Source organism: Haemaphysalis longicornis, unplaced genomic scaffold, assembly GCF_048455015.1.
Source record: "Haemaphysalis longicornis isolate Haplotype H1 unplaced genomic scaffold, Haemaphysalis longicornis Haplotype H1 scaffold_10, whole genome shotgun sequence".
Taxonomy (NCBI): Eukaryota; Metazoa; Arthropoda; class Arachnida; order Ixodida; family Ixodidae; genus Haemaphysalis; species Haemaphysalis longicornis.
Genome location: NW_027526204.1, coordinates 33,965,263 through 33,973,250, shown reverse-complemented (window position 1 = coordinate 33,973,250; position 7,988 = coordinate 33,965,263).

The window sequence follows — 7,988 nt, the reverse complement described above, 5'->3', positions numbered from 1 at the left end:
TACGGCTGAGACAAAAAGGTGAACACGAATTCTGATATCCGCTTGTTGCTGCATTGGGCTTTGAATGGTGGCATTCTCGACTGCGACATTCAAAGTTCGACAAACTTTTATCTCTACCAACAAAGGTGCAGTATGTTTTTTCTCGTACCCTGTTTTTTATGAAGGGAGGCCTAGTTTACCAAAACAGATGTATGGGGGTGGCGGAATATAGCTGCCCTAATGTATACAATTATTTTTCCCAAGGTATCAAGTGATCCCTTTGACTTTACAGAAATTCAACGTTGAACAATGTTAGCTCTTTTGTTTTGCAACGCATACGAACTCATTTTAAAATGACCTTGATGGCTGAAAGCGCGCTAGGAATTACAAGCATTCCACTAGGCTGTGTACCTGCCTGACGTTGCTGTAGGTGTAAGATTTAGAGAATACTTTGTTTTTCTCTGAACGACATATCGCTTAAGCTGGCGGCGTCGGCACGCAAGGCAGCGGATTCAACTGACAGGTCTTTTGAAGAATTCCCGGAATTATTTTCTTTATCTAGTTACCCTCTTATCTTTAAGCGAGCATGGAATACCTTCTTGAGATGCCCGAACGCGACTGCCTGCCATAATGCAGGACCTCGAAAGCTCTTGAACTGTTTGAGCAGTGTAAATTTTTTCACCCTCCACCTAAATCGGGCCGTAAATGCCGTATCCCACATACCTGTCTCAAGCGATGTGTACACGCCAAGGCCTGTTTAAATATTATTCCCCATTATGCGATTGTGGTATACCATATCTCAGACAAGCCCTGCCTATGGCAGGGCTTGTCACATAAAATTTATACTGCGCAGTGTGTTCAGTTGTGCGATTGTAATACTACTTTCGGACGTTGATTTCGCCCACTTGTGAAGTCGGAGCATTGCTTCTTTTCAGTAGTTTATTTTTATGTATGGTTCGAGGAGCCGTCATTAAACATCGGTTTTTACATATCTGTTGGTTCGGACATCACTTCAATGCTCGCTGCTTTTTATCTATATAGTTTTTGAAACTTTGTACGCAATGGCGACCTTGCCAGAAATGTGTTTAAACAAAAAAAAATGCTTTGCCACATGCTTCTAGCAAAAATAAATATTTCACAGTTCTTAAAAAAGTTTTCTATACCAATAAAAACTTGGCAGCATTAAGTAGGTATAGACTTTCCCAATAATCTCAGGTAAGTCAATCGAAATTGTCGCTAACTTTTCAAATTAAAAGCCAATATATGTATTTCACTTTATATATAGTTCAGCACACTGGGAATATTAAAACTGCCTTCCGTGGACTAAAACATCGTTGGTTCTGTTTTTGAAAAGAACCTTGTGAAAATGCGTTGATGTCTTTGAATTAAATAAAAATTGGGCGGTACAGTTACGTTTGTCTGGAAAAATTAAATAACATGCGCGGAATGTATCAGGAAAAAAACTACCAGAAGGTTTAACAATATCGGTCGGTATATGACCGATCCTGATCTTTGCAACCAAGTGCGAAACCAACTTACTGCAAGAAATCTCGACACAGTGCGACCGATTTGAAACCTGATGGTTCATAAATGAAACTTCCCTATGTATTTTATATTACGTTAACGCACGTTATCATGCCTTTTTGCAGAGATCGGCTTCCCTGTTAGATGATTGCAATTATCTACGTGTTCCTTTCCATAAGCAGCTTATTGCTAAGTATTCAAGACCCATGCCATCTTGCTATCCGCTTCATGACTGGCAACAAAACGTTGACTGTTTCAAACTGCGCAATAGTTGTGGCATTTAAATGCATTCTTTTCCTAATAGCTTTGGACAGATCTTTAGGTTTGCTTGTTTCCAACATATGCTACCTGAAACAAAACTAACAGGATTGACTACGATCTAAAACCAGCTTCATATAAAATAGGCCCTTAATAGACAAGGTGACATAAAAAGTCATCATTTTTTAGGTGCTTCTTACTGACCAATTTACGATCAAGGAGTTAGAAATGTTTTGTGTTTTATACTTGTGGAAAGCTGCTCTGAAATATTCAAGCACCCGTATTGTGCGAAAAAAAATTTTTTTACGTGCTTCTTAGTCCTGAACACAAACAGAAATCCATGACTGACGTAAAGCATGCGCGAGTTGCATCGTGCCGTCTAGGGCGTGTAACAGTCTTGGTACTGTAAAGCTGTCCTCTGGTGACAAAACGCAATTAAGGGGGTGTAGTTAAGAACGTTTGCGCGGGCAATGCAGACGAACAGAGTGGCACTAAATGTCACCAAATTAAAACTGCCTATCTACTACATGATACTTTGAATTGCCTATTTCTTTACTCCTAAGCTGGACCACTGGGTATGTCCAATATTATGCTTACCATAACGTACATTCAATAATATGTACCCAGAAGAATTATGTTTCTATTTAGAATAGTACTAGTAAGAACAACATACGTGAAAAAAAATATATAAAACGCAAGTTGTTGAAATACTTTCTTACCGGTGCGAAGAAACCCATTGTGAAAGAAGAAATCTGCGAGTAAAAATACTCATGATTCACTCAGCTCTAAATAATTAGTGCGAGTAAACAGAGAAGTGTACTCGATATTTACAACACGTAAGAAGCATAAAATCGCAAAACAAGTAAACAATGGGTATTTTATTCATAATAAATTCATGTGTGCATCTGAAAAAAATACCAAGGTATGAGTGAACTCCCCTTTACTGCTGTGATATACAAAACGAATGCTGATTTAGCGCTTCAAAATTATGTTTTTTTGGAAGCGATTGTTTTCCAAAGCAGAAAAGCAACGCATTGGGTCCATTTCAAGCAACTGACGCTGTGTAAAAATAAAGTTTTAAATAATGTATGGGTCGTTCATAATTTCTTAACACTTTTGGCCAACTTTAAGAGCATTTGCAGGATAAGCAGCAGTGCCACGTTTAGCGATCGCAAAAAAGTTTGCCCTCTGAACTACCTCACAAGCCACAAAGACGAAGCTTGAGCGGGATTACCACAGCGCTCTGTTGCTCCCCAGGAGTTCTCGAAGTTGAATAGTTGAGCACCCACGAATGCCGCTGAGCGATTTTGGGGGTGGAGAGGGGGGGGTGGTTTAAAGCGGATTTCTCCAATCACCAGCAAAAACTGCCATCACGTGATTTCTTGCTGGTCTCCTTTTTTGACAACCCAATTACGCCTGAAAAACACTCCCGTATCTTGATTCAACGTTTTATCAGGAACGAAGCTTTGTTTTTCCCGAGCATGAAACTATTATACGAGTGACCTTATAGAGAACGAGAAACATATTGTGGGTACGGTGGCCCGCTATCATTTCGGCGGTATTTTAGATTATGGAACGCAGACCAACCAAAACTTCCTTTTTTATTTGGATATCAAGGTCTATGGTTTCGAGACATGCAACGCAGGAGGACAGAAGAAAGCTGACAGAAAAAATGCTGATGGCTTTTCGGTATCTTGATAAAGAAGAAGTGGTGTAATGGGAAATATCAATTTCACTATCCACTTTTTTGATGACCGTGATGCTTCCTTAAGCAAATACCATTTCCGGAAACCCTTAGTATTTATGGCGATACGAGTAACACGTGGACGTACTTCAGATCATCAGAAAAATTACGATAACCTAAAGCAAAACAGGCTCAGTTGCTCAATATGTGACGACGCTGTTAGTAACAACGTTAGGAAGAATTTTTATGTACTGCTTAACATTGTTCTACGTTCAGAAGCCAATAAAAAACGACACTTTTATGATGAGCAGCTACTATTCTTTAATAAACCGAAATATTCAGAAGGTGTGCCACCTATTCGCCCAACGGCAGTCGTGCTTGAAATAAATACTGCTGATACAAAAGTAATACCTCGTGGAGGTCACGCAGCTTTTGAAATGGTGCTTTCGTCTTTACTGACAGCTACGTCATGCCATGGGCCAGAAATTACCTTAAGGCCCAACCAAACGCACGCGTAAAATCGACGTCCTTGCGCAACGACGTACGCCTCCGGCAACATACGCCGCTGCCCTTACGCCGACCGACGACGTCGGATAGGGCGAGTCACCACACATTGCCTCAACGCGCGCGTAAACCAATGCGCCGCGCAGTGTGGCTCGAATACTCCGGACTCGGCTTTGAAACGACCAGTTCAAATACATTTTATTAAAAAAAACAAATAATGCCTATTCTCACAAAAATACGTATATTTAATACAGAAACAACTTAAACTGTTCTTGGGACATTAAAAAAACATTAGGGATTAGTATGCATGCTTGGCAGGCACAAAACTCCCCGCTACATTTGGCGTAAACTGCCTTGCTCCCATAGTTGCTCGTTGCTTCGCGTATTTTTTTCCGGTTTTTTGTTCTCCGTATTTTATAAATTACTTCGTTTTATCGCATAAATAATAGTACAGTTAGCTTATTTATAGATTCGCTGTGTTGCTATGCTACCTGACCGCCGATTACATCTCCGCCATAGGTGTACGTCAAAACCATGCGCCCGAACTTTTGCGTCCATGTCTGGCGGGCACTGCCTTGGGCGTAACAAGGTCGTACCCATCCATTCGGCGCACGCCGGAGTAGGCCGGTTCCTTACGCGCTTACGCCGGTCTGCGTCGTTGCGCGAGTACGCCTGTTTTACGCGTGCGTGTGGTTGGGCCTTCACGCGTGTTTGGAACGCCCCGATCCCAGTTTTGAACTTGTCAAGGTGACATTTTTTTTGCTTGTGTTTGTGTTTTTTGTGTTTTTGTGTTTGTGTTTTTAATAGTTGGTATCAGTGATCTAAAACTTTGCGTAGCCCAAAAAACATAAAAGCACAGAAAGATTTGACCGACAGAAGAGCTAACTTCCAACTAAGCACAATGGAAAAACCATTCCTTTCAACATGCAAACAAGGCGTCATATTACACTACAATACACAAAAAAATATAAAGCATTATAAAATTCACAGCCCAAAGGAATATAACAAGAATCTGACGTTGAAATAGGCAGCACTTTGAATTTACTAGGCTGGAAGCCACTCCCCATTCAGAGAGCCAATTTCCTTTCAGTGTAGGGCTATGTACGGTGCCCTCACGCAACTACATTTTTTTAAAGACGATAGTTTTGCTTGGGCTACTTAAACACAGAAATTTTGGTCTGTCTGTATGTCTGTCTGTCTGTCCGTCTGTCTGTCTGTGACTCCATTCAGCCACCCGGCCAAAGCACAACAATGCCTGCGCAAGAGTCCTCTATAGTCACAGCTAAATCTACCCCTCTTCCTCCTGTGCAATGTTCATAGTTGTCAACATTGTTGAAGAAGAACAAGATAATACGCAAATATGAGACAACAAATCACTAAAGAAGAGATATTTGCAGTGTTCCTTTTTAAAATTCCAACAAGCTTGACTGTTGCGAAATTAAATACTTTATCAACTTCAGGAAAAGAATTCACTCCGCCGTCGCCTGCTGTTGCCCGCGCCACTATAGCTTCTGGCGCCATTTTAAGAAATCAACCGGCAACAGTTACGAAAGGCTCCACTAGATAGTTTCAACGTTCAGCTAGGAACGCACGTAGATTAGGGAAACGCTGTTCTATAAACGTTGAAGTAGAGTGCCTCGATTAACGCGCGTCTTCGCCGTACGACAGCGTTCGCATCGAGACACCCGGTTTAGAACAGTGGAACGGGGAAAATTTAAAATGAATTAAGCAAACATTTGGCGTCTTTACCTTGGGACGAGCGCGACGCAAGAAGAACAACTTGAGAGGTGAGCGGTAAAGCGAAGGGAGGCATTTACTTCGCAAAAGCCGATAAAGACTATCGTCTTTTGACGTCATTTGCAACGAAAGGAGCAGATACGCGACCCATTTTTTTTATTTTGATACAATCGTACAATCTCTTCACGATAAACGGCACGCAGAGGTGATTCACAAATGAGTGGTGCAAAAGTGCCGCTCCTAGACAGTTTGAATAATAAAGGTTAAACCCGGCCCCATCGAGCAAGAAGTGATCATTATTGCAATTACCCTACTTAGCGTAACGCAGGAAGTCAAGGAACTCAAACTGACACTAACCCAGCGTCGAAGTGAACAAGCCATTACTGTCTTGTTGGTAGTCGACCAGGTGACAGAAGTGTATGTCTGGAATTCTGACTCCACGTATAAGGGCCTTCTTAAAGTTGTTGATAAAAGTGTGGAAAGGGGTCCTTAAAGAGACACTAAAGAAATTTGCATACATTGTGGAAGTACTAGCACAAATTGAAGTGCGGAGTCTCAAGTCCGCGTTGTGATCATTCTAGCTGCATTTACGCGACTATATTCAAAGTGAAAAATATTTTGAAAAATGATCTCTTCTCTGCATACTTCGTGCTGATTCTCCGTGAAGTTGCGTATGATGCGGTAGGAAAAAACAATTGCGAATGACGTGCAGAAGATTACATTAAATTGGGGAATAGTATATTTTATTGCAGACTAATTATTATCATCACAAGGTTTAGTAGAGAGCTCCATAATTTAAAGGGTTTTCGCTAAGTAATAAGACATCAAACCGGCCACCTAACTGATATCCGCTTGTAGCTGAATTTGGCTTTGAATGGCGGCATTCTCGACTGCGACATTCAAAGTTCGACATACTTTTATCTCTACCAACATATGTGCAGAATGTTTTTGCTCGTACCATGTTTTTTGATGAAGCGAGGCCTAGTTTACCAAAACAGATGTTATGGGGGTGGCGGAATAGAGCTCCCCTTATTGTTTACTATTATTTTTCCCAAGGTAACAAGTCATCCCTTTGACTTTACAGAAATTCAACCTTAAACAATGTTAGCTGTTTTGTTTTGGAACGCATACGAACTCATTTTAAAATGGCCTTGACGGCTGAAAGCGCGCTACGAATTGCAAGCATTCCACTAGGCTGTGTACCTGCCTGACGTTGCTGTAGGCGTAAGATTTAGAGATTACTTTGTTTTTCTCTGAAGGACGTATCGCTTAAGCTGGCGGCGTCGACATGCAAGGCAGGGTATTCAACTGACAGTTCTTTTGAAGAATTCACGAAAATATTTTTTTTATCTAGTTACCCTCTTATCTTTAAGCGAGCCTGAAATACCTTCATGAGATGTCCGAACGCGACAGCCTGCCATAATGCAGGACCTGGAAATCTCTTGAACTTTTTGAGCAGTGAAAATTTTTTCACCCTCCACCTAAATCAGGCCGTAAATGCCGTAACCCACATACCTGTCTCAAGCGAGGTGTACACGCCAAGGCCTGTTTAAATAATATTTCCCATTATTCGATTGTGGTATACCATATCTCAGACAAGCACTCCCTATGGCAATGTGATTCTGAGCTGCGTGTTTTGATTGCTCACGTACCCTTCTGCAGCGCGTGTATTCACAAGGTGTTTCTGAAGTGCTGCACTTGAAAACAAATTTCCAGTAAACAAAAAAAGCAGCTGGACTGTAGCATTTAAATTTTTGATAGAGTCAGATACTAGACACAGTGCATAAGAAGAACTAATCACCTCCTCTTCGGAAGCCATCTCTTCTTTAATGACTATGGTCAACGATAGTGCCGCAAAAGAGTAGTAGTTAAGGCAGCCAGATTTTTCCGGCTGGTCGAAGCAGAGGCTGCGGCTTGTTAATAAGCAGGCTGGTGGGCTGCCCGTTTGATGCCAAAATTCTGAAATTTAGTGGGTGAACGAAAAAACAGACGAGTTTAGGCCACATGCCGAAATAAAAGCACTCCAGTCTTGAGAGACAACTGGAATTGCAGATTTACAAAATAAGGGCATTGTATTTCAACAAAGCCTTCCGCAGGTTCTCATACCAGATGCAGATTCGCAACATTCCTCAAATGAGCAGGATATACTGCTGGTAACACAGACAACAGTCAAGCCGCGTAGCACCCAAACATTGATTCACTCACCGAGTGCCGCAATGACACAAACTTGTCTAGCCATTTATGTAGAATCCAGCAATAAATATGCCATAACGTGTTGTGTGATGCTCACAGAAAAAAACAA